Source organism: Prionailurus bengalensis, chromosome C1 (genome assembly GCF_016509475.1).
Source record: "Prionailurus bengalensis isolate Pbe53 chromosome C1, Fcat_Pben_1.1_paternal_pri, whole genome shotgun sequence".
Classification (NCBI taxonomy): Eukaryota; Metazoa; Chordata; class Mammalia; order Carnivora; family Felidae; genus Prionailurus; species Prionailurus bengalensis.
The window spans coordinates 32,686,076-32,714,073 of NC_057345.1; the positions used below are offsets into that span (position 1 = coordinate 32,686,076).

The following is a 27,998-nucleotide window of genomic DNA, read 5'->3' on the forward strand; positions in this document are numbered from 1 at the left end:
GGCTAGACCTTGTCAGGAATGTTTTGAGGCTAGGTTTGAATTCCAAAGCCCGTTCCTCAAGCAAATTTCTTGGAAGCACAGGCCTTGGGAGGGCCGTGAGGAAAACCAGAAGCAGATCAGAAAGCCTGCTTTGCACCAGGCCAAACACGGCCACCAGCTTAAGGACGAACCGCCCACGTTCAGGGCTTCTCCACCAGCAGTTTGAGATGTGCCTGTGCCAACTCCTTCAAGTTTCCTAACCTTTTTTTTTTTTTTTTTTTTTTAATTTTTTTTTTCAACGTTTATTTATTTTTGGGACAGAGAGAGACAGAGCATGAACGGGGGAGGGGCAGAGAGAGAGGGAGACACAGAATCAGAAACTGGCTCCAGGCTCTGAGCCATCAGCCCAGAGCCTGACGCGGGGCTCGAACTCCCGGACTGCGAGATCGTGACCTGGCTGAAGTCGGAAGCTTAACCGACTGCGCCACCCAGGCGCCCCAACAAGTTCCCTAACCTTTAAAGTGGGTACAATAATGCCTGACCTTTAGGGCTGCTATGAGGAGTTAATGTGGTACGAATCCTAACAGATCTAACAAGCGCCTGGCACATGGTGGTCAGTAAACCATGGTTCCTGCTACTATCTCCTGGTGACCTCCAGGAACTATTCCCAGATCCGGGGAAGAGGCGGGGAACAGTCCTCCACGGTGGGGAAAAAGTATTTCATCATCAAATTGTTAAAAATTTCTTATGCATGATGACAGTAAAAAAGCAAACCGACTTTTGATTGGTTTTACTACTGTTTTTAAATTCTCTACAGACGATGTAAGCCTCTCTTGCCTGCACCTATGGGAGACATCCCCCTCTCCCTCCTCCCCACTCTGTGTGCCTTCCTCCCCACTCCCCACATGCCACGGCCTAGATCTCTTCCAAATTTCCCGATAGAGAGGGAATAGACAGCAGCAGTCTTTCGGATCTCTCGGCTGGGGACAGGGGCTGAGTGGGGGGTGGCTCCCCGTGGTGACTAGAACACTTCAGGGAGAAAGAAAGCAGCTCCTTCACAAACAGTGTGCACCTGGCCACAGAGGGCCTCGCTGAAACGCTTTCCGGGGAAAAGGAGGTGCACATGCAAAGCTCATGATTGGGAAAGAACGCGATGTTCAGGAAGGCAGGGGGCAGTTGAGAGCGAGTGGCTGAGAGAGGCTGGGGCAGTGAGCAGGCTGTGTTAACAAGTTTCAATTCTTTCATCCAGCAAGAAGCCTCTGACATGGCCGGGGCCAGTGCAAAAAGAACAGCCTGGAAGGGACACAGCGGGTGTGGGGGAGCAGTTAGAAAGCTTTTGCAGCACCCAAGTCTGGACAAGAGGAACGGACATCAGATGGACAAGTGGGTGCACTCCAACCCAGGTCCTCAGGAAGAGGAATCGATGGCCCTCGGTGACAGCTTAGGTGTGACGGGTGGTGGGAAGGAGAGAGGGTGAGGTCTGTTTTCTGGCTTAAGCACCTGGGGTGGGGGGGATAGGGGTGCCCCTTACCGAGACAGGGGATGTCTGAAGAGGAGAGACTCAAAGGCAGAGGGCAGGGGCTGGGTGGGGGGCAGGTGACCAGCTACTGAACCAAGTGGTGCACGTGCTGAGTCACCCCAGTGGAGACGCTGGGCAGACAGCTGCACTGAAAGTCAGGTGTTCCAGAGAGCGGTCCAGACGGGACGCGTGTCAACGCAAAGTGGGGGATGAAGGGTTCACCCGGGGAGAGAGGCCACAGGAAGAAGAGTGTTCTAGGGCACTCCAGCTCTTAACGGCCAGGCAGCGGGGCGTTCAGGGCGTTCAGCGAAAGCACATCAGGGAGGAAGCGGCAAAGGACGCCAGGCAGGAGGGGCCAGAACAGTAGGAAGAAAATCAGCTGAGGGTGGCGCCTCCGATGCCAGGGGAAGAAAAGAGGATTTAGAGTTTTAATTAAGCTTAATAAAATGCTGCTCGGAGGGCAAGAGAAATGCAGTCTGGACAATGTCATCGACTTTGACAGATCTGCAGGTCACAGGTGCTCTTCCTAGGAGCAGGTGCGGTGGGAAGCAGTCCGCAAGGCCTGAGGAGCAAGCAGGGGGAGAGACGTGCACTTCTGTCTCACCGGCTGCCCCCAAGCTTGTCCTCTGTCACATCACTTAGCGTGTCCACCGCACAGCCCTCATCTCAAGGTATGATCACCCTGCTGACTCATTTACTGTGTTCTTCCCTCCCTGGAGATGGAAGTTCCGTTAGGGCAAGCACCTGGTCTCCTCGAGGCACACCGTACATCCCGCACTTAGCAGGCTGCTTGGCACGGAACAGTGACTCCAGAAACACCTGTGTGTGGGATACTGAACAAATGAAGCCAAATCCGAGAGTAGACACAAGTTTGGTTAATAAGCAGAGAGGGAGGGAACTGGAAAGTGGGGGGGGGGGGGCTGCCAGCAGAATCTGTTGGTGCAGATGCACCGGTGGGGAGGAGAGCAGAGGTGGGTGGTGCCCTGAGAAGGTGGGGTCGCAGGCTGGGGAGGAGGTTTACGGCAGAGGCAGGACACTAACACAAAAGCTTAAAAGAGAGACTTAGGGGTATTTTCTCATTTAAATGACATCCAATCCACATGCCCAGGACTTAGGGCACATGCCCCCAGAGCAAGCCCTGAGACAAGGACCCCTGGGCAGGGGATTCCTCAAGGAAATATTCCCAGGAGGTGGGTGAAGCAGTTGGGGTGGGGGTGGGGGGAGCCCACAGAGAAGGGGAGAGGCCAGGCCAGGGTCTGTCCTCAGGTGAAGTCCCAGCCTCAGCCTGATCCCAGGAGATTTCTGGAGTAAGATCTGCACCTCCTTCCCAAGGCAAGACACCTGAGCTTCCACAGTCCCACACCAGTGAATACTGGCCACCGAAACTCCAGCTCTCTTGGCAAGAGGGCAACATCTGAAGAAGGGGACAAGGGCAGGAGCCACAGAAGCTGCACAGGGCACGGGGATGCACAGAACTGGTCAAAGTGACCCAAGGGTGTCTGGGCAGAGTGCCAACCGTGTTCGCTACTAAATCAGAGTGGATTAGTCTGGAAGAGCCCGCCACACACAGCTTCATTCCCGCGGCCTGGATGGTCCAGGGGTGGTTACGACTGAGAAAAGCGGTTCTGGAAAAGAATCCTTCCAAGAAAGATCCGCTCCTAAAGTACACAGAAGTGCTACTCTTGGAAAACTGTAAGGGCGTGAATCTTACTGCACCTACATGCCAAAGCTGAATGTGATGTGCCACCCTGAAGAAGGACTTAGAGTATTTAGAAATACTTCAGAGTCGAGCAGCAGAAAACCGAATAACCTGTGTTACGTTCCTGGAACACACGGAGGATGCTCACGGTCTCGTGACAGTGTAGGCTCCTCAGAAAGCACATCAGTTGAAATCAAATCAAATCAATCAACCAGCCAACATTTACTGAATACCTGCTATGAATCTGGCTCTGTGCCAGAAATGGTGAAATGGAGACAGGCCTCTTGTGCTAAAAGTCAATCTATCGCCAGATGACAGTCTGGAAACAGTTAAAGAACAAGGTGAAATAGGATGCAGGGGGGCAGGGGGGAGGGGAGGGGAGGCGGTGTAGTTTGATGGTTAAGAGTGGGCCTCAGACTCCGACGGCCCAGGATTATTCTCATTTCCACCACCGGATGCTCTGTGCTTTACTTTCCCTGGCTGAAAAATGGGGTAATAACAGCATTTATTTCACAGGATTCCTGTGAGGATAAAATGAGACAATTTGTGTAAGGCCCTTAGAGCACTGCCTGATGCACACAGTAAGCGCTCAGCTCCTGGGAGCCCCATTGCCGCAGTCATTAATGGCGGTGGGGGGTGGAAAAGATCACCACTTACTTGACTTGTCTTCTACCCTGCTCTGCTCAGGAAGGACCAAGATGTTTTGCCTGACTATGGGACCTCACTAGAAAAAAAAAAAAAATCAAGAAAATCCACCCATGTTTTCTTGGACCCAGATGCAACCAAGCTAAGTGTGGAAACAAGAGTTGCAGGCAGATGGCATGTCCCTCTCCTGAGCAGGCCAGGAGCCAAGGCCAGTGGCTGGCTGTGCTGGAAGCCTTTTAGACTCACAGCACACATGTGCTCAGACTCTAAAGAGTGTTGGGTCAGCAAGGAAGCACTAGGAAAGCCATCAGCATCTTTGTGTCCCTGCTGACCACGGCCTGCCCCGTGTCAGGAGCAGGTGCTGACACCTTTCTGATCAGCACACAGAACGGGGCGCCCAGGCCCAAGCAATGCAGCCACACAGGCCAGCGCTCCTACCCTGCATCTCCACTCACAGCTGTATGACCTGCAGCCAGTGACTCTGACCTCTGAAGGCTCAGTTCCCTTGTCTTTAAAACAGTTCCTGGCCTTGGCTGTACATTAAAATCACTGGGGGAGTGTTTAAAAGTCCAGAGGCCCAGGACTCACCCCAGCCCAATAAAATCAGAACCCCCTGGGGTAGGAGTCATTGCTGAAAGGGCGGATGGCCATCATCTTCTAAGTCGCCAGAGTACATTAACCGAGATTAACCATGGAAACCGCTTAACACCGTGCTTTACCCAGAGTGCCCCATAAAAGGTAGTTACCACATTGTATCACTCAGAGCTCCCAGACTCCAGAAACACTCCCCACAGACCCACGGAAGTCTGTACTTTGGAAGTGTTATTCTGTTCATAGGAAAATTCTGTTCAGGTGCCTCACTTTGGCAAATATCAAAGATCAATCCCACATGGTGATTTCTCTAGCTCTTTGGATCACCCTGGCCCTAAATCATCTTTTTCTTGGAGAGAAAAGGCTCAGACCCAGAAAGTGTTTCTTAGAATGCAGGACTGTTAGGCTAAGTCTTCGTTTTCAACGATGCACTGGGGTCTCATATCTCCCACCCTAACAAGGAAGCCGCCGTTCGAAAAGAGCTTCAGTCCCTGGCTTGCAGAGGTAACAGGGTCAGGGACAGGCATCCACAATGCTGGCGACTATCAAGGCCCTGACAGTTACATCCTTGATAGAACTGTAGGAAACTACTTCTGGGCCTGTGCCCCCCCTTGTCATTCTCTAATCAATATAGGGCTTCGAGCCCTGTGATGCATGAAGACTCACACAAACCCGGGCAGAAGGACCTCTGAGTGTGCGAGGGGCCTCTCCGGGCCGTGCTTCCTACATGTTGACATGTCTGGACCCAGAACTGAGAGAAGGAACTCGGACAAAGCAAACAAGTAAGATCCCTTATGACTTGTAGTTATATTTTTCAAAGCGTAATTAACACTCAAGAGCACCGAAACAGAACTTCGATTCAGGAATGAAAAGGAAGCAGCTGGCGCCCTGGCTGGAAGGAGAGCTACGAGATGACAAGGGGAAAAAAAAATGTCCCGTCCACCCAGTGTCAAGGCAGAGCTTGTTGCCTCATGGGAGCTCAGCCACTAGGGTGCCCAGCAACAGAGTAGTTGATGGGAACTATTCCGGTCCCATCATGAGCTGCTAGGAAGAGATCTGCCTCTATGTGGTCCACACCCTGACATTCCTATATGAAGAGTCATCCAACAGATAGTATTTATGGGTTAAGCACATCTATCTGTCTGTCAATATTTCACATCCCGTTCAGTAGGTACTCCTATTATCCCCATTTTGCAGATGAAGAAATTGAGGCACATGGGGGTTAAGAAGCTTGAGGACGATCACACAGTTAGAATGTGACAGAGGTGGAATACGAACCCTGGAAGTCTGGCTCCAATGCCTATGCTCTCAATTCCTGTGCCGTATTGTTTCTAGTCTAGCGATGGTATCGAACAGATAGACGGACAGGGTCTGAGGGATATACTAGGGCTTGGCACAGGTGGTGGTATCCAAATCTCTTTATTATCTCCCGCTCACTCATAAGAAGGCAAATATAAGGGGCCACCTGGTGACAGGCTGACAGGCACATGGACAGATAAAATGGGTATTCCAATTGCTGGAGAGATAAACCAGAAAAGGAACTTGACTAAGTATTTACCCAGGAGAAATGAAAAGATAGGTGCACACAAAAGCCTACATGGGAGCTTTATTTGCCGTCGCCCAAAATGGAAAACAACCCAAATTTCTATCAACAGGTGCGTGGAAAGACACACGGCAGTACATCTGTGCAAGGGGATAGCCCGGGCAGTGCAGAATGAGCTGCTCATGCACACGGCAGGAAGGAGCCTCAAATGCACTGTGCTGAGGGGAAGAAGTCAGGAGCCAGAAGGCACCTGTTTTCCGATCCCATCTATATGGGGTTCTAGAAAAGGCAAAGCGCTCATTTCAGAAAACAGAGTGGTGGTGGCAAAGGGAAAGGGGTGGCAGGGAGGCAGAACTGACTGCAAATGGGCACAAGGGAACTTCTAGGGATGATGGAAATGTTCTGTATCATGACTGTGGTGTGGCGACATGGGTGTAGATGTTGGTCACAGCTCATCGAACTGTATACTTGAAAGGGTGAATATTATTATATATACATTATGCTCAATTTTAAAAAGAGACTTGATGGGGCACCTGGGTGGCTCATTTGGTTAAACTTCCAACTTTAGCTCAGGTCATGATCTGAACCCAAGGTTCATGGGTTTGAGCCTCGCGTTGGGCTCTGTGCTGATAGCTCAGAGCCTAGAGCCTGCTTTGGATTTGGTGTCTCTCTCTCTCTCTCTCTCTCTCTCTGCCCACCCCCTGCCCCCTGCTCACGTTTTGTCTCTCCCTCTCTCAAAACTAAATAAACATTAAAAAAATAAAAAAAGAGACCTGATATCTTACAGTCCCACCTGAGATGTACTGGGCTTGGAAGCAAGAGTTAGATATGTTCTGCTTCCTTTGCTGTTTTTTTTTTTCCTTTTCTTTCTCTCCCTCTTCCCTTCTCCCTTTCCCTTCTCCTCCCTCCCTTCCTTCCTCCCTCTCTCCCTCCTGAAAACCTACTCTCTCCCTGTCCGTGCCAAGCTAGCGGCAGGCCCCTGAGCCCCAAGCCTTTCCAGCACTGCCATTACAAATTAGGGGAAATGATCAGATATCCAGGGAGACTGATTCTCAGCCTGCTTCAGTGGGGCAGATGTTCAGCAAAAACCGGCCAATGACCCACAGAGCAGGCTGGCAAGCCCATGAGGCTCTCTCATTGGGCTCCTCTGTAGCTTCTGCCTCCCAGGTGGAAAGTATGCATATATTAGGTGAAAAAAAGGAAAGGCGTTTCCAAGAACGACTTGGCCTTGGGAGAAGGGGAGGTCATTTGTCTCCATCCGAGAAAAATGTTCATTCACCCTTGAACTGTTCTCTCTAAAACCCTGGGGGATGGGGTTGGGGTGAGGGGCTGTAGCAGGGGAGAAAAGGAGGTGGGCAGAAGAGGGGAGCAAATGCCACCCTGCTCTGGGGTAGCAGCAAGATGAGCTCCGACCATCTCAAACCCTGGAAAAGATGGAAGGAAAGAGGAAATCCTTAACTCAACCAGTTTCTGCCTGGCTACCTGGCACCAGGGGTGCCCCTGGCCTGGCTGGATGAGAGGTGAACAGAGAAGTTAGTAGGGCAGGCAGGCAGCACGAATGGGGACAGAACATGATATTGGCACCGTTCCCTCCACCGGGTCTGCAGGGGGTCCGTGGCAGCCGGAACGTCCATCTGCTGTGCCCTGCCACTAGAAGGCTCACAGGAAGGGAAGGGGACAATGACAACCCAGCAGCCCCTCACAAATACACCAGCAAGTGAGCCCACCTGCCCAGGAGTAAGCCACGTGAAAGTAACCAGTCAGAGCTCTCCTGGACAAACCCCTCCTAGCAACAGAGAGTTATAAAGTCCATCAGCCAAAAACAATGCAAGTTGAGTTCAGTCAAGCGCAACCCAGCCACATGGGCAGAGGGAGGGTCTGGGGATGCCAGCTGTCTCTGAGTCCCGCTTGCTGGAAGTCGAGAGAGCCAGTCTTAGAGAACTGGATGCTTGTACTTCTTTTTTTCCCAAAAGAGAGTTGGTCCCCAGGTGGGAAGACTTATCATTCAATCACAAACTAAAAATAAAGAGATAAGGGTAGCATGAAGGTGGAACTCAGCCCAAGGCATGGGGGGAAAAAAAAAAAGGTAGCCATAAAAGAAAAGGTAGCAATTCTGAGCATTTAGCCCTTAGTGAGTGGAAGAGAGGAGACCATCTCTAATCCTAATTAACTCTGTTCCAGGTTTGGGGGAAAAAAAGGTGCCTCCAGAAGAAATGCCCTGCCAAAACATAATAGCCAACGTTTGGAAATGAAAATCAGCTAAAAATCCAGCAGTTCTCCCAAGTTGCCAAGGACGAAGAATTAACCCCTTAGCAGCTAATGAACTTCTGTAGACTTTTATTTCCAGAGCTGTAGGGAATGAAGTATGTAGGCAACTCTCCTGAAAACAACAAAGAAAACTAGATAGTATAAAAAAACATCTCTTTGGTGTTTGTTTGTTTGCTTGTTTGTTTGTTTTAATGTTTATTTATTTGAGCAGGGAGGGGCAGAGAGAGAGGAAGACAGAGAATCCGAAGCAGGCTCCAGGCTCTGGGCTGACAGCACAGAGCCCAACACGGGGCTCGAACTCACCAAACGTGAGATCATGACCTGAGCTGAAGTCAAATTCTTAGCCATCTGAGCCACCTAGACACCCTGAAAAACATCTCTTTGAACGACTAATGAGCTGGGAAGTTTGTAAGAAATATTCGGAAAGTGAAAACCAAGTACAAGTTGGAGCCCAGAATGGGAGCCAAGCCCTGAAGCTAGTATGAGGATATCTGCCCAACAAAGTAAACTTGAGGTTCATCTTTTGTGGCCTGAGGAGACAGGATAAGAATTTCCCATAACTGACAAATGATACTATTACATGTATCCTGGAAGTCCAATGAGTACCAAATATAAAAAATTAAAAGAAACATACACTTAGGTGCATCTTTGTGAAAATGTAGAACACCAAAGACAAAAAATAAACATTCAAAAGTAGTCAGAAAAAAAAAAAGAAAGATTTTTCTCAAAGGAAAGACAAGACTGATAGTAGATTTCAAAGACAATGGTGGATTGTATGGAAACCAATTTGACAATAAATTTCATATATTAAAAAAAAAAAAAGACAATGGTGGAGGGGCGGCTGGGTGGCTCAGTCGGTTAAGCGTCCGATTTCGGCTCAGGTCATGATCTCACATTTCCTGAGTTCGAGCCCCGCTTCGGGCTCTGTGCTGACAGCTCAGAGCCTGGAGCCTGCTTCAAATTCTGAGTCTCCCTCTCTCTCTGCCCCTCCCCCGCTCATGCGCGCGCGCTCTCTCACTCTCTCTCCCTCCTTCAAACATAAATAAAAACATTAAAAAAATTCAAAGACAATGCTGGGAAACAGAAAACATGCAAATAATATCTTCATTATTGGAGAGAAAATCTTCAGTATTGGAGAGAAAATAACTGTCAACCTAGAATCCTACCCTAGCTCTCAAAAACAAAGAAAAAGTGACTATATTTTCAGGCAAAGAAAAAAACAGAGAAGCTGTCACCAGCAGACCCTCACATAAGAAAATTCTAAAAAATGTATTTCAGACTCCTTCAGATAATACTAAACAAAACAAAATTGGTAAATCTCTGTTAATATCAGTCAGAATAGACTTTAAGACTAAAAGAATCACTAGAGACACAAATGCCACTCCATTATAAAAGATCCAATTCACCAGCAAGATAAAACTATTTTAAACTTGTAGGTACCTATTAACAAAGGCCCAAAACATATAAAACAAAAAACTGGCAGAACCATAAGAAGAAACAGAGAAATCCACAATCATAGTTGGACATTATAAGGCACTTCTCTCAATGACTAATTGATCAAGCAGAGAGTAATCAATAATGACAGAAAAGATTTAAACAACACAGTTAAGAAGTTTTATCTAACAGAGCTATACAAAAGATACTAGAGCTAACAATGATAGACCCCATGCAACACTGTGAAAATTGACCACATACTGAGCCTTACACAACAAACCTCAACAAATATAAAATGTTGAGTAACATTTACAAACAACATTTACCAACCATGATACAATTAAGTTAGAAATCAACATCAGGGGTGCCTGGGTGGCGCAGTCGGTTAAGCGTCCGACTTCAGCCAGGTCATGATCTCACAGTCCGTGAGTTCGAGCCCCGTGTCGGGCTCTGGGCTGATGGCTCAGAGCCTGGAGCCTGTTTCCGATTCTGTGTCTCCCTCTCTCTCTGCCCCTCCCCCGTTCATGCTCTGTCTCTCTCTGTCCCAAAAATAAATAAACGTTGAAAAAAAAAATTAAAAAAAAAAAAAAAAGAAATCAACATCAAAGATGTAACAACAAGAAAAGAAATAGATGTCTGGACACTGAGAAACACAGGCACACCTAACTTATGAGTCAGAGAATAAATAATAGTAGAAATCATAAAACACTTAGAACCAAATGATGCAAAAATACTACATATCAAAAAATGTGTGATGAAGTCATAAGGAAAATACACAACCTATAATGTTCATAGAGGAAAAAAGTCAAACTCTCAAGAAGTTCAGAAAGAACAAGAGATCAAACCTAAATAATTTAGAATGGAGAAAATCATAAAAATTAGTATAGAAATTAATGGACTAGAAAATAAAAGAGGATCACAAAATCAACAACTGTTCTTTAAACGATTAATAAGATTAACAAGATTCTGAAAAGGGTATTCAACAAAAGAATATAGAAGGCACAATAGTAATATAAATGAAAAGGAGTTATATCACCACAGATGCCATACAGCTTAAAAAATTAAAAAACATATTATAAATAACTTTATGGTAAAATATTTTGAAAACTCAGACAAAATGGATACATTGCTAAAAAAAAAAAATCTAACTTACCAAAATCAATTCCAGAAAAAAAAAAAAAAAACTAAAACCTGAATAGATCAATAACTACTGAAGAAACTGAATCTCCAGTGAAAAATCCCCAAAGAAGAAAGAATTCCAGCCCTAACTCTTTTTGAGAACAGATAAAGAAGAAGTATTCTACAGCTCACTTTACAAGTCTAGCAGAACTAGATACAAAAGCCTGACAAGGATAATGTGAGAAATGAAAATTGCAGTCCAATACACTCATGAATGAATATAGATGCAAAACTTCTAAACAAAATATTAGTAAAACAAATCTAGCAACATATAACAAAATGAATCCATCATGACCGAGTCAGGTTTATTCTAGGAAAACAAGATTAATTTTACACTGGAAAGTAGTTGACGAGACATTAACAAATTAAAGGAAGAAAAACTTACAGAAATCCTCTCAAAAATACAGGAAAGCTATTTTAGAAAGATCCATTTATGATTAAAAGTAACACTTTGCAAACTACTGAAGAAAGGTAGTTCCTTATCCTGATAAAGAATATCAAATTCATAGAGAGGATCATTCTCAAGGGAAACTATTGAACATGAAAAGCAAAACTAAAACTTTTGGAAGGCAATACAGGAGACTATTTTATGACTTTGCCATAGGGAAAGATGTCCTTAAAAAGATACGAAAAGCTCAATGATAAAATAAAGATTGATAAAATCTTATTACGCCAAAATTCAGAATTCCTCCCACTAAAAAAGACGAGGAAATATTCCAGAAATTAGGAGAGGATATTATCAATACTAAGAATATAGTTTCCAGCATACATAAATAACCTCTACAAATAAATAAGAAAAATACACACTACCCAATTTTAAAACAAATGGACAAGACACTTGAAAAGGCACTCTTTCACACACACACAACCAAAAGTCAACAAGCATCTGGGGAGATGCTGAACCCCTCGAGTAATCAAATGTATACAAATTAAAACCAGATAAGATACTATTATATACCCGTAAGACTGGCAAACGTTTCTGACAATATCCAACAAAACATGAAGTGTTAGCAACGAGAAATAGAGCAAAAGGAACAACTACACACTGCAGCTGGGTATAGAAGTTGGTTAAATACAGCGGAAACTAGTTATTTTTATTGAGGTGAAATTCACATAGCATAATGGAAATTAATTTCGAACTAGGCTAGTAGCACTGAAGGTGCCCACAGTCTACAACCAGTAATTCTACTCCTATGTATATTCCTTGAGTAAACCTATATACACGTTCACGAGGGGGCTTGAACAAGAGTATTCACAGCAGCATTATTTAAACCAGAAAAAAAACTGGAAAAACCTTTAGTGTTTGTTAGTAACAGGATATATAAACCGCAATATACTCATTCAGTGGAATATTACAGTTCAGCAAAGTGAACAAATTTCAGCTACACTCAGCAACATGAACAAATCCAGGAATGAAGCATTGAACAACCAGCTGCCATAGTGAGAAGGGATCCCAAACACAGTGTGGGAGCTGGGTCCCAAGACCCCCTGTTGTGCCAGGTGGGATTCCCTTCAGGAAGGTGAAGGGAATTGAAGAGGTCTTGTGAGAGCACTTGGGGGAAGGGGGGGTTTGTGGAGAGGTGGTCAGGTGATCAGCAATTTACCACCAACGGATATGGAAATATTTCAGTTGTTGCCCACCAATGCAGCCTTCTGGTCTGCATGGGCTGACTCTGTACTTAAGACACAGGAATACAAACAGTATGATTCCGTTTACACAAAGTTCACGAACATACACAGCTAGAGATATTGTTTAGGGATGCAAAACATAAATAAAGAAAAGCATTGGGAAAAGAGGCAGAAATGTCCAGAAAATAGTTATCCCTGAAAAGGGGGGAGATGGGACAGGATGGTGAGAGTAACACTCTTCAAAGGTAAGAGTAACATTCTTTCTTGTTAGTTGACTGGTGAATACCTTTGCACCTTTATATACAGTTTGTAAGTATTCTTTTGTATCTAGTGGCTATTTTATCAACATTATTTAAAAAGAAGTTCACAGAGAAAAATTTAATAAGACACTCTTATAACGAATTGCTGTGGTTCCTGCCACATCTTTCTAGTTTGCCTGACAAAGATGATCTCTTCAACTGCAATTGGTGTAGCCCTTAAACTCACTTAAAATTCTAAGAGCTTCCACCCAAATCACTCCAGAAACATCCTTGCAAGAATCTCTCCAGTAAGGTGCAGCAAGGCCTGACCTCCAGAGTACATTTATTCTGACTCTTTTATTTATTATAATTATAATCACAAGGCTGTTATTCCTTAATCTCCTGGAATCTCGAGGCTCTTGGGGGGCTCAGCCGGCTGAGCATCCAACTCCAGCTCAAGTCACCATCTCATGGCTCCTGAGTTTGAGCCCTGCATCAGGCTGGCTGCTGTCACTGTAGAGCCTGCTTCAGATCCTCTCTCTCCCTCCCTCCCTCTCTCTGTCTCTCTCTCTCTCTCTCTGTCTCTCTCTCTCCGCCCCTCCCCTGTTTATGCTCTCTCTCTCAAAAATAAATAAATATTTTTTAAAAATAAAATAAAATCTCCTGGAATCTTCTCAAATTCTGAAATCCTTAAAATGAGGGCACAGAGCAAATGACTACATCCTGTTTCTCTTGCCTAGATTTCAATGGTAATGCTCTCATTTTTAGTCCTTTACCATATGTGTCAGCCGTGTGACGCCCCAATTCTCTTCACTGAGATTTGCTGACAGCCAGGGGAAGTTTCTAAGAGTGTGGTGAGTATATATTGAGGGCCAGGCAGTGGAGGCAGCTTGAAAGGCTGCACACAAGTATGATTTTTTAGCAACTCCAGCCATGCCTGGCATTTGTAGCTTCAATATTCACTTTCTCAGTTATTTGTGAACAACCTCGAATGGCAACCTTCCTCCCCCTGAAGCACAAGTGTTAACTCTGCATTGCAAAGCAACAGGGCAAGAGCTGGTCTCTTAGCTAGAGAGGGAGCTTTGACAAAGCTCTTTCCGCCAGGAAAACAGAAACTCTGCAAGTGAGAAAAACTTTATTTCCTTGACTGCGCATTGAAAAGGCAAATAATTGGTGGCTGGTGAGTAATCACGGAAAGCTTTCCTCTCTGGACAGAGAGGTAGAATCAGGTTTCTACCTGATTCAGAAGGAAGTCAAGAGCCTATGCAAATACTTCTGCATCTCCAAATTTGGAGATCTGCCAGAAGTTTGAAATCTCTCTGTAGAAAACGTCAAGGGTCTGCCATATTGAATCTTGATTGAGGTTTTCAGAATTCTTCTATTAAAATTAAATCAGTCCATTCTTACCAGGCTCCTCTGATCTTAAGATAGCTTCAGCCTCTAACACCAAGCCTGGAAGTCCAATGGATGAGTGAACAAACTAACTTCGGTGACAGAGGCTCACAGAGCATGTCGTGTATTTATAATACTGCTGTTATTTTTCTGCATCACTTTCTATGATTTATCAGTCGTGCATACATTACTCGTTTTTTTTTAAAAGTTGGTTCTGGGGGCGCCTGGGTGGCGCAGTCGGTTAAGCGTCCGACTTCAGCCAGGTCACGATCTCGCGGTCCGTGAGTTTGAGCCCCGCATCGGGCCCTGGGCTGATGGCTCAGAGCCTGTTTCCGATTCTGTGTCTCCCTCTCTCTCTGCCCCTCCCCCGTTCATGCTCTGTCTCTCTCTGTCTCAAAAAATAAACAAACATTAAAAAAAAAAATTAAAAAAAAAAAGTTGGTTCTGAACCCCAATTCCAGGACTCATGTGCATTCGGAGGGTTTCCAAGATTCCTGAGACAACCTTCCCTCTGAGGCACTCTCAGCTCATCTCTACTGCACATCTATCTAGATGTAAAGCCCCACTCTTCTCCTTTTCTCACAAGAGTGCCAGCCACACCTGGTATTTTTGTAACACTTAGTTATGAGGAGAGGAATCCTATCACTCGTGCACGCATGGTTTTCACCAACAAGCCGGATCAATGGCCCAAGCACATATTCCCAAGTGTGACCCTTCCGAAAGGGCAGCACTCTGGAGAGTGCAGTTCAGTCACCTCCAACCCTTACCTCCTCGGCCTTCTAAGCCCCCTGGGATTTGGGAGAATACCCCTTTCCCCACCTTATTGCAGCAGTAACCCTTTGCCTATAGACATAGAACTTCTGGACAGTTCTGTGCATTTCTGACCATATTCAATGAATTGTTAGCAACAGGTTTTTTCTTCAGCAAGTTCAAAAATGTCTTGAAATGATTTACCCAAATGATGAATTAATGTGCATCTAGAAATTGAACTCTTCTGTGACTTTAAATTAGTGTCTTCATGTTTTGACGTATGCATCAAATTCAAAAATACTCTTGGGGGTGCCTGGGTGGCTCAGTCAGTTAAGTGTCTGACTTCAGCTCAGGTCATGATCTCACAGTTCGTGGGTTCAAGCCTTACATTGGGCTGCTGTGCTGACAGCTCAGAGACTGGAGCCTGCTTTGGATTTTGTGACTCCCTCTCCCTCTGCCCCTCCCCCACGTGTGTGTGTGTGTGTGTGTGTGTGTGTGTGTGCGCGAGTGCGCGCGCGCGCTCTCCCTCTCTCTCTCTCTCTCTCTCTCTCTCAAAAATAAATGAACATTAAACACATTTTTTAAATACTTCTAAAAATGCATCAGCATTCGTTGTCCTCTGCTTGTGGTTTTTTTTTTTTCTGTTGCTTTTGTCTTGGGAGTAAATTGTAACTAAGGAAATCGGCAGAAGGGTCAGGCCAAGCTTAGCACTGCTGGTGTAACACAGATAGCTTTCCAGTTTTGAGCACGATGTCAGAATTGCATAAACACCACAGTGTAGCATGAGAGTGTTGCCATGACACCTTGAACTCATTTTTTTTTACTAGTTTTTCAACAGCACACTGGTTGCGGGGAGTCCACATTGCCTACTCTGACGTAAGAGATGCAGGCCACTAGGGTTGACCTCTCCTGCTTCATCTTTTCTATCATCGAGTCTCCTCCAGTTAATTCCAGCACTAGAGTAGCCAACTGGAAGGCTCTACGTGTGTCTCTGGTCACGAGCAGGCAGGTTGGGGTTCCCGTGTTTCCCTTAGTATTTTCCGCAGCATCAAATGTTAGAATACAAGCATTATATAATACCAGCACAACCGTTCCCTGCTAAATTTTGGCCAAAGGTCACAAAGTTCTCAATTTCAACAGGAGTGCTTTACAGTTCTGATATTTTGATCAACAAGCTCCTGGCTATCTGTAAACCTCAAGTGTTCTGTTATCCTCCATAAATGCACTTTTTCCTTTAAGCATCATGATAAAAAAAAAAAATCGTTTGGGGAATACTTCCAATTCAGATGCATTCTTAAACTGGGCACAGAGCATGTCACTAAAACTGTTCTTGATGCATAAAGGTCACTGTGAACATCAGTTACTGGGCTATAAAACAGAGTTCTGAAGAACCTATCAAAATACAGAATATTGCACTGAATTGCTTACATTAAGCACTTTTATTAGACAGCCTTAAAATTCTACGCTTTTAATTCCTATACCTTTTAAATCTTATTTCAATTTTTTTTAAATTTTTTCTGTTTCTTGCATTACTAGTACTTCTAACTGGCACATGTCCAAAAGACCTTTAATTACCCATGTTCAGTACTGTATCAATCTCTTCCAATTTGTTAAGTGTTTTTGACAAATTAAAACCAAGCTCCTTAGGACTTTACCTAATTGAAGACCCCTGAAAGAAAGTATGAAATGTTCTGCAATCGTCAAAATACACGAACTGTACCTCGTGGATTTATGACATCTCTCTCTCTTGGCTTACCACTAAGGTCCCAACTGGATAAGCGAAATTGTGAAAATGTGAGTTGCAGACAGTTGTGGTATTATCTTAATATTCACCAGCTACGGAGCACGTCTCATTTTTAGCCCATCTCAGTTTCTTCTCAAGATATTTCCGTGGGCTTGGTAAGGCTGTGATGATTATACCCACTTTACAGATGGAGAACAACACGGGTCAACACTTGGCCAAGTCTGGCCTGAAACACCAGTGCTTCCTGTTCATGTGGCCAGTGTTCCCTACCCTACCTTCCCTGTGCATCTGTAGGTCTGTAAACATGCTCTGATCCCACCAGAGACAGAATGAACAACAGTATGTCAGGGCCTCCCTGGTGGGCAATGTGGAGCTGGAAAAGAACCTGAAAGACATCGGTAACTCACAGAGCAGGAAGTGGGAGACAAGGTAAAAGCTACCAAGTTGTCGCACAGCTTTCGGTACATCACTTCCCGTCAAATTGGGGCCTGGAACCTGCCAGGACTTCAGACTAAATGCATCTTCTTCTTGCCTGTACCTTTCACACACTAGCTGCCTCAAAGGCTCACTTGGCAAGGACCCGGAGGCAAGCACACCCTTCTGCACTCCGAGGAGAGTGGCTGCTGCTGAAACACAATGGGCGGAGACAATCCAGCAACAGTGCCAGCTGAACACATCTTGAGCGGCTGCCATGTGTACCCTTTAGTAGTTGGCTCTTAAAGCAGACCCACCAGGGTGCTGAGAGGAAAAAAAACAATTTTAGCCTGAAGAGGCCAGACTTTCCCATCAAATTAACAAGTCTACCCAGCAGCCCCAGGCTGCGGTGCTACGGGGTGTGATAAAGGAGCCCCATGTTGACAATTCTGTCTTCTGGGTGCCTTAACCAAACAACGTGGGGGAAGAACAGGGAGCTGAGTATTATACACGCCTTCCCCTCCTGCCCGAAGGTATCCCAGTGGGAGAGCTGTCCTGTGCTCCTGATTCTCCCCCCAAAGAATCCCACAACGTTTTCATGAAAGAATGCACAGGGTCTCTAAGCCTCTGCAAGCCATCAGTTTTAAAGAGCACATGCCAAGCGGCTCAGTGGGCCTCCGAGGTTTTCTCAAGCCCCACAGTGCAGCCCAACCCCAGAACAAAACTGAAACCCCAGCAGCCCAGAGACTCTTCCCTTTCTGGGAGGCATGAAGAACAGCTGGGACCCAAAGCAAGTGAGCCTGGGTGGTCACCCTGGATTCAGGATCGTGTTCACCCCTCAGTTAGGAACCTAGGGGCCTGCGGGGGGTGATTCCAAGCTTCTACGTGGTTCAAGAGGGATGGAAGGACCACAGGAAAATTCAGACAAGCAATGACTAGCTGCAAGGGATATGGGAGGGTCTTCAAGTCCACACCCACCCAAAGCCAATTCCACCCTGTCCCCAGCAAACACGTGGTCTTCGCCCCTGTGTTTTTCACAGAAGGTGCTCTGATTGTTCCACGTTTTCCCACACTCTCCCTGCCCCCAGCATACACACAGTTACATAAAAACATCTTAAACGTGGGACCCAGCTCCTTCAGTCCGGGGGAGGCCCAGGAAATAATGGGGAGCTGCTCGGGCGCAGGGTCTGATCATTAGTTGGGGTTACATAATCACACAGACGAGGGCTGGAGAACGTTCGTGGAGATCAGTTCAGCGCACACCCCATTCTCAGCGCACCCCCCCCAACCCACCCCCAAGCCCAGAAAACAAGCCAGGTTTAACACAACCGAAGCGCACCGATGTGGCAGGGGAAGGGGGGGGGCGGGGCACCTGGCTCCTGCGGTGACAATGCCAAGGGCTGCCAGAAACAGACCCTCCTGCCTGCAATCATTGCCCCCAAAGTTCAAGGGCGGGCCGAACCACAGAAGTTGTCCTGACCTGCAACGGTAAACCGAAGCAGCCACGTTCAAGGAAATCACAACCCAGCCTCCCAGCTCCTCCACATCACTTGGGTCCCAGGCTACGCGGGTTCAGGCTGTCCGCCGCGCTCGGCAGTCCTCCGGCAGCCCGCGCAGTCTCAGCCGGGGCCCCTCAGTGTCACCAGGGTGTCCAGCGTTAAAAGACGGTAACATGTGGGGCACAACTTGGAGAGGGGCAAGAATCCCCAACAGAGCAGGAGTTTGGTTACTGTTCGGTTTTGTTTGGAGGGGAGGCAGCTTGCTCTGCTCCAGTAACGGGAGGGGGGCTGTAAGGGGAGAGGGGGAAGCTTCCCCTCTGCCTTGGCCCTCAGCATCACCCCAACCTCCTTTTGGGCAGCGGAGACCGCTCCGGTGACCCCGAACCATCCCGGGGCGGCAGCCCGGGTAGCAGCAGGAAGCGCAGGTGCCGCGGCGGGCGGCGAGGCGATCGCCGGGGTGGGGAGGGGGGGCGGTTGCTCCCTGGCGAGCCGGTGGCTCGGGTGCAGGGCGGCGGCGGGTGAGCGCGGAGCGCGCGGCGCGCACAGGGTTACAGCCGCGGCCGCCGGGATTGACGCGCGGGGGTCACTTGAGGCTCGCGCCGCTCCCCCGGCACCAGGCCGAGCAGCCGCTCAGCCCGCCCAGGGCACCGCACGCCGCGCGGCCGCCCACCCGGACACCTTGCCCAAGAAAGGCAACGTCAAGATGGAATCGCAGCCCGCTATTTCATTTCTCCCGAGGCGGCCGCAGGCAAAAGCACAATAAATAAAATCATGCGCAAGGAATCCATCCGCCGAATAAAAATCCAGAGTCCCCTACCTTCGGCCTTGGGATGGCAAACTGGTCCTGTGTTCTCTGACCCACGGATCCAGCCCCTTCTTCATGAATTATTCCGGTCAGTCAGGATTTTGTGCATTTTTTTCATGAACACCTGTTTCAAGTAAGGGGTAAAGACCTTATTGAAAGAATTGTCCTTAAAAAATAACCTGTGCATACGTATGTCCGTCCAGGCATGCGTGCGTGTTTGTATACACACATATGCACACGGAATGTACATGTACATCGAAGCACCAAACTAGGCAGCTGGATAATGGGAGAGTCGGCTGGTTGTGAGCATGCTCGCGCCGGGAACAGATCCACCCTCTGTTATTCCTCTGAATAAATATAAATCACGATCAGAAACCCAAACAGCGGCATCCCTCTTGAATTCCTGCTGCTGAAAAACACGGAATGAATTCAGCCCGCAGACACAGAATCTAATCAGCAGCTGTTTTCTGAATCCAGAGCCAACCCATGCCTCGCTTGTCTTTTCCACTATGAGTCCAGACCTTTTTTGAGCGAGGTTTTAACCTTTTAAAGGTACAGTACACCAATTACCACTTCGAATAGCTCTTACTCCCAGAGCAGGAAGCCGGTCCCAGGCCTAAAGCCACAGGGCAGGCTTGCACAAAGTGATCATGATTTCGTTTATCTGTGGCTTTTTAACAAGATGGGGCGGGGGGGGGGGGGGCTGCAAATGCAAGGTATCAAACTAGAGACACATATTTATTGCAGTGATGGGCTCCTCAGTGACTAATCAGCATGTTATGCAAACACTATGATCCTTCACTTCTGAACATACACACTCACCGGGTCAGACAATGCAAGGGACTCCTGTCAGCACGGGTGACACCCCTCACAAGCCCCTAACTGCTGTCAAAAGACCTGGAAGCCTGCCAAAGGGGCTGAAGGAAGTAGGGACTTCGGCCACTTCGGAGTTAACCACAGGGCCCTCCTTGCCCTATCCCTTGCCCTCCAGCCTCAGGTCCCAGGTCCTCAAACTAAAGAAGTGTTCTAGCACTACTTCTAAAGGATCATGTAATCTAGGACCAGGCCTTATTCCAAGACATTTTCTTTTTCAACCAGAATCCAGAATCCAAACTACCACCTGGGCCTTTAGAGTCTCTAAGATTCAGACTTAGGCCCTTCTTCAAGATTTTGTTAACAACCCTTCCCCCCCCTCCCCAGGGCTAGGTTGAGCCCAGAGGTAGAAAAATGCAGTGGGGGAGGGGGAGATAACCTCCATCCCAAATTTTTTTTAAAAAATTATTCATTAAGTACTTGAGCCACTTGGATAGAAGTTATTCCAGTTTTGGTTTGGCTTTTAAAGAGGTAGCACCAAGAAGAACCCAAAACTCCTAACCTCACTCGTGTCTGAAAGGAAGGAAAATGCCCTTTGCAGTTTCTTTTTTATCCGGGGAGTCCTAGACCTTCCTAATGGCACTGGCTGCTTCTTCTCAGATTCCCACTCAGCTGTGGCAGCAGCAGCTTACCTGAAAAGCATCCCTGATGTGCCCACAGACACTCCCTGGGCATGTCCCTCCAGCCCTACATCAGAGCCCACTCCTTCCCCTGGCAAACTACCAAAACCAATGCACTGTCCCCCTCCCACCTTGTGGCAGGCACAGCCTGTGCTGATCCCTCCCAGCCACACACACACACACACACACACACACACACACACACACACTCTTCTCTCCCTGCTTCCAGGGCTCTTTGGCAGAAAATTATCATATTTCATGTGTCATCGCCCCAGCTAGCTGGGCATGTCACTGATTGGCTGGGCACTGGCAGCCGGAAATGTCACCAGCCACACAGGTTGGAACTGGCTCTCCCGTGGCCACCAGCGACCTCAGCCCAAAAGGCAGTGTGACAAGGCTCAGACCTACCACAGGGAGCCCTGCACTTCTTTCCCTAGTCTGCCCCCTTACCCTCTCCCAGCTTCTCTTGTACCCAGCCCTGGGGGAAGGGACTGCCAGGAGATGTGGACAGTCTCCAGCAACCTCCAGCTGCAGGGAGAGAGGGAGCCGCTGAAAACCCCATTCCTCCCAGCATGTTGGGGAAGAAATTAAAGATGTCTCCATTCGGTTCTAAAGATTTGGAGCTAGTGTTCCTGACGAAAACAGTCTCTCACATTTAAAAATATATATCTTTCAGCAAGGCTAGGTGAAAACAAGATTTTTTTTTTTTTTTTTTTTTTTTTTTTTTTTACTTTTGGGAGTTTATCTGCTGCTTTATTCCCCATCCAACATCACGTGCACCAAGGTGTCATAATTATAATACCCCAAGGCTGCCAGGGAACCTGGAAGGAGACTCAGCCCATTCTCTTCCCTTAAACAGAACAGCCCTTACCCTCCAGAAAACTCACCGGAGAAGGAAGCTTTTTCCCTGGGTTTTGCAATGCCTCATGATGTCACACAAGTGTTTGAGAGTTAAATGGTCTTTGTAGTGACCAACCTGGGTCACTGTGGCTGTAATTTAAGCTTAGTCTCTCTTGCCCTATCTTCAGCAGGCTTAATGTGACTCGCCATTTGCCTACCTCACTCTGTTCTCCTGACTAAATTAAACCCTATCTCTCTGGACCTTTTTGTGAAAGTTGATTCTCAAACCTTTCATTATGCTGCTTTATTCTTTAGATTTCAGAGAAAAGCCTCCCAGAGCTAGAAGAGGTTGCAAGGTCATTTGGTCCAGAACCCAGATGATGCTTCATTACGGCTTTTGATCTCTGGGATGGTAAATTGGGCATATACATTTACTCCCACTCCTCAAAAAAAAAATATATAGATATAGATATAGATATAGATACAGCTATATAGAGATAGAGATAATGACCAAAACATGAGTGGCAGTGTTGGGGATCAGAGAAAGATGCTGTCAATAAAGGCAACATTTTGTAGAAAATAAGGAAGATGTAAAGTAGGTGGGTGGTGGGTGAGGAAAAAGCTGATTAGTGCTGATAAGCTCACAGTTCTGCACAGACTTCTTAAGAAGAAAGTGCATAGGTTTCCAGAGAAGGGTCTTGGAAAATCCCAAGCTCAGCAGATCAGAGTGTGCACGAGAGAGTCCTGGGCATCAGTTCAGAAGCAAATTAAAGAACATCAGGAACTAAGATGGTTCTCTCCACACAGAACGGCAGCGACTCCGAAACATCTTGGGAAAGTGGAAGTTTGTCCCTAATATGGGTAGAAGAAGTAATATGGGTAGAGGCTGAATTGGGGCAGGACCCCAGCTTGTTATGGGAGGAGGAGGAGGAGGAGGAGGAGAAGGTTATTTGAAATAAACATATTAGACACAATATATAACAGAGAGATCCAGAATATTCAAAATTAGTCTAATAAATAGGAGTTCCAGAAAGAGACAACATCGTTAATGAAGGGGAAAGCAATAATTAAGGAAGAAATTGAGTATCATTTCCTTGAGCTGAAGAAAGACTTTAGGCCTTAGATCATATAAGTCTAAGTGCCAGGCAGCAGAATACTGCTGAGGATGTGGGCTGATCCTCCAAAAACAGGGAGAAGTAACTACAAACTTCCCGATAGGAGAGAAAACTCAGGCTGCTTAAAAGAAAAGAAAATCATTGGAGCGCCCGGGTGGCTCAGTTAGTAAAGCCTCTGACTTCTGCTCAGGTCATGATCTCGTGGTTCGTGGGTTCACGCCCCGGGTTCGTGGGTTCGAGCCCCACATCAGGCTCTGTGCTGATGCTCAGAGCCTGGAGCCTGCTTCAGGTTCTGTGTCTCCCTCTCTGCCCCTCCCCTGCTCATGCTCTCTCTCTCTCTCTCTCAAAAATAAAATTAAAACATTAAAAATTTTAAAAAATAAAAGAAAATCAGATTGACATATTTCTCATCTTCAATGCACTGATCAAAGACAGTGGCACGATTTTTATAGAATTCTAAGGGAATGTTATCGCAACTCAAGAATTCTACCAGCTGCCAAACTATAATTTCTCTTATATGTGATGACAAAAGAAAGGCATGTTCCAAGACACAGAAATTATATCACCCCAATACCCTTTATTAAATTTTTAAAAAATTACTTGAAGATCTATTCTAGCCAAGAAAAAAAAAAAGCCAGAATAATGAACTCAAGAAAGGAGAAGATATGTTATATAGGCAAGTATAATGAGAACTAAAGCAATCAAAGGTATGGTAAAGTATAAAAATAATTGAGCGTGTGGTTGTAAAGTTTAATTGTTGTAAGTTTTAAAATATTAGGCAGACAGAGAGGGAGAGAAAGAGATATGGAATTAAACTTCCATGATTTCAACAACAACAACAAAAATGGAAAATCTCAATAGAGATGAGTAAGTAAAATTACCAGAATAAAAAATAGGATTGAAAGGGCGGGCCTACGCCGGCCGACTCCATCTTGTTCTGTGTTCTCCACCTTGAGTGACTATGTCCCCGACATGACCCCTTTTCCGGGAAAATCGCAGAAACCTCAGATCGCACCTCCTCCCCTTGAGTAATCTCCTGCTCACCCATTCAAACTTCCTGATCAAAACACGCCCAGCGACCTGCTTAATAGGACTCTGACCCTTCCCCAGCCAATCGGCCGAGGCCACGACCCTTCCCCCAGCCAATCGGCTGCCCCTAGACCCCTATAAAACCTTTGTGCTTTTGAAACTCGCTCTCTCTCCGGTATCTCACCGCTGCGTCGGTGCAGGTAGGGGATTGAGCTCGAGCTAGCTCGAATAAAGGCTCTTTTGCTTTTGCATCGGACTCGGCTCCCTGGTGGTCTTTAGGGATCGCGAATTCTGGGCATAACAGGATGAGAGGATCATTATGGAAGACAGACAATTACAATTCCATCTATCTCCTCTCTTCCCACAACCACATTACAATGATAATAAGGAAGTTTTTAGGTTGAAATACACAATGACAAACAAAAACAGCAGAAGAGCCATTAGCCAAGAATATTGAAAAAAAAAAAAAAAGAATGGGGGAACTGAATGGATCATGGCAAAAAGTGTGATTTATTTAAGGGTCATGAGATGGGGAGATTATAGTGAATTATCTGTGAGGGCCCTACATGTAATCAACATATCCTTATAAGGGAGAGGCAGAGCGCAGAGAGGCGAAGGCGATGTGACCACAAAGGCTGAGGCTGTAGTGATGTGGCCACAAGCCAAGGAAACAGAGAAGCCACCATAAGCTTGGAAGAGGCAAGGAACAGATTCTGCCCCTAGAGGCTATGGAAGGAACACAGCCCTGATGACCCCTTGATCTCAGCCCAATGAAACTGCTTTCAGATTTCTGGCCTCCAGAACCCAAAACAAATAAATACGTTGTTTTAAGCCACCAAGTTTTTGGTCATCTGTTACACAGGAAACCAATACAACAAGCACCATTACGAGAGACAGGGTACTTCCTATGGCTTATAATAATGATTACCACCTGCAACAACACTTTTTCTGCCTCTAAGTGCCTGCTAAATTATATACACCTCTAATTTCATTTAATTTGCATGCAAGTAGGCAGTAGAGGGTTGTAGTTACTATGACTCTACCGCTTAGTAGCCTGTATGCCTAGGCAAGTTATATAACCTTCTAATGTTGCTTTGTCTTATCTGGAAAGTAGAGGTAAAAATGGGACCTACTTGATGGGATTGTTGAGAATAAAGTAAGACCATCTATGTAAAGTGCTTAGAACAGTGCCTGGCAATAAGGGCTCATAAACGAGAAAGACCTTCCTTATGCTGGGCCCCAGTCTGTCTCCAGAGCATCCTCTCACTGATTCCAGTTCCTCCCTTTAGAAACATACTAACTACGAAACTGTCGTTCAAAATCTGAAAACAATGCCATTAAAAGTCTTAGCTTCTCCAAACTAAAAGCAATCAATGCCTTCAATAATTGCTCTTGCAAATTCATCCAGAGTCCCCTCCTCATCATCTTGATCATCAACCCTGAACATATTTTTGCACATCTTAGGGCTTGATTCCACGCTCATCGCCATCGATGTCCTGTAACAGGAGTTGGCGAATTATAGCCCTTGGTAAGGCTATTTTTTTCTAGTCCATGAGCTAAAAATGATTTTTACATGTTTAATGGATTATATTAAAAAACAACAATAGGAAAAAATTTGCAACACCAACCATACATGGTCTGCAAAGACTAAAATATTTACTATTTGGCTCTTTTCAGAAAATATTTGCCAACTCCAGTTTCTAGAAGATACTATTCTTCTATCAACACAATGTAATATTGCCCAAGACTTTTTTTTTTTTTGCAAACAAATTGCACTATTGTATCATACTGACTTAATTGTAAGTCTTCTAATTGTTCAATCAGTATTCATTCTCCTCTCCATACCTAGCAGTAAAATTTTTAGCTAGGAACATGACTACCAGTTAAAGACTACATTTCCCAGCCTGGGGTGTCTGGGTGGCTCAGTCAATTAAGCCTCCGACTTCAGCTCAGGTCATGATCTTGTGGTCCATGAGTTCAAGACCCGTGTGGGGCTATGTGCTGACAGCTCGGAGACTGGAGCCTGCTTCGGATTCTGCGTCTCCTCTCCCTCTGCCCTCCCCCACTCACATTCTCTCTCTGTCTCCGAAAAATGAATACACCTTAAAAAAAATTTTTTTTTAATTTTTAAAAAAAGACTACATTTCCTAGCCTACCTTGTAGGAAGGTGTGGCTAGAAGACTGGTTTCTAGCCAGTGGGATAAAAGCAGATGTGAATTGTAGAATTTACTAGCCCTGCTCTTAAAGGAAAAGATCATGCCCTCCCTTCCCTCTTTTCCTTTCCCGGTGACTGGAATGTGAACCTGATAGCCTTGTGTATGAAGTCTGGCCGAGCAACAAGATAGAAGGATCCTGGGTTTCTACTGCTGTTGTTTCACCCTGTACTGCTTGTTCTCAGTTTGTGAGAGAGAAATAAAGTTTTCATTTATTTACACCATTGTTATTTTAGGTCAATGACAGCAACTGAATCTGTGTCATAACCAATACAACTATCAATTTCATCTCCCAAGTATCTTTTACATTTGTGGCCGCTAAGCCACACATCTCTCCCATTCCGCTTTCATGCAGTTAATTTTCTGGACCCCATCACAAGACCTTACATTTAGCCCCATTATATTTCAGAGTGTGAGAATCAGTGCATCCTTTTATCCTGATGCCTGGGACCCAGTTCTGTCATCCAAAGTAGCTTCCATCCTTTCTAATTTCACGTCACTCTGAAAGGCACTTTAGCTGTAGCACCTGAAAATCAGTGCTCTTCAATACTGGACTGAGATTAACGATAATATAATGGAAAGGACAGTGACCTCAGTTTATGGGGAAAGAAATAACATATTAAGCTAAGGTCAAATGAAGGAGAAGGAGGTGACTGAGGGTGGAGACGAGAGTTATGAAGAGCTTACTATGTTCCAGGCACTCTGCTGAGAATTTCTCTGTTGTTATGTCAGTTATTAAATACTTCACTCATTCACTTACTCGTTTATGGTTTTTTCTTTTTTTTTTTAATTTTTTTAATGTTTATTTTTGAGAGAGAGAGACAGACAGAGTGTAAGCAGGGAAGGGGCAGAGAGAGAGAGGGAGACACTGAATCTGAAGCAGGCTCCAGGCTCTGAGCTATTAGCACAGAGCCCGATGTGGGGCTCAAACTCAGTAACTGTTGGATCCTGACCTGAGCCAAAGTCAGACACTTAACCGACTGACCCACTCATTCATTTTTTAAAGTGATAATATTAGTTTTTGAAGCAGTCACCAGGAACACCTCCTGCTGGGGCAGAAAACTATAGCCCGTGCAAATCCCTCTTTGCCTAAGTCCATGTACAAACCCACCCTCTCTTTGGATACCTGAAAAGTATGCTGTCAGCATCCTTGCCAGGCTCACGGTCAAAGATAAAAATATTCTAAGCACCTAACTCAAGAATTGTCCAATGTAGGACACTGGACAGTATTTTCAGAAACCTCTACAGTGGGTCATCTTGAGACAGATCAGAAGTAAGTTCATGTTGGCCCCTCTGTAGAGCTGCATGGCAGAAGGACCTGGTAGGCAGGTTCCGAGTAGTGTCAGACCATCTGGGTTCAAAGTCTGTGGACCTTGAGTTAATTGCTTAATCCTTTCTTGCCTTGGTTTCCTTTTGATAAACTAGGGCTATATTATGCTTACCACAACCCTCTAAGCCAGACTTTCCCCTACTTTGCAGATGATGAATATGAGGCTTATGTTCTTTGTCTGAGGTCAGATGCAGTAATCATCGGATGAGGATTAAACCCTAGGTTCATTTGATTCCCACGTCATGGCATGCTCTTTCCTCTTCCAAAGATAAAGAGGGAAGATATCAAGATAAAAGCAGAAAATATGTTACCAAATCATTCCAAAAAGGATAGCCTGCCCACCAGAGGTAAGGTCAGATGATTCTTAATGTGACACTCAAGATGACAGCCAAATGAAGTTAATTGTGGTTTTCTTCTAAATTCCTTGGAGCAGCTTTCACTGGTTAAAGGAGAACAGGCTGGATGGCTCAAGGCCTTCTTTTTACATCACTCAGTTTGTTTGGGGGCCGCGGCGGGGTGGTTTCCAATGCAGAAAAAAGTAAACAGCGAAGCCCATGATGGATCCCCCTTCTTGCATCTGCTTACCTAAAAGTAAATAATTTGGGATCTAAAGTCATGCAGGCACGTACACACGCGCGTGTGCACACAA

General features: G+C 45.9%; 1 protein-coding gene across 3 annotated transcripts in view; it reads right to left on the minus strand.

The window, feature by feature from the left end:
* Nucleotides 1–27,998, minus strand: part of HIVEP3 (HIVEP zinc finger 3) — a 476,818-nt gene that overhangs the window by 360,138 nt on the left and 88,682 nt on the right. Inside the window, exon 2 of one of the 3 annotated variants that reach the window (XM_043574598.1) lies at nucleotides 19,342–19,453. The gene's annotated coding sequence lies outside the window, so the exon portion shown is untranslated. Of the gene's footprint in view, nucleotides 1–19,341; nucleotides 19,849–27,998 lie in introns of those variants that run through there. The other 2 variants (XM_043574599.1, XM_043574597.1) reach the window with 2 other exon arrangements.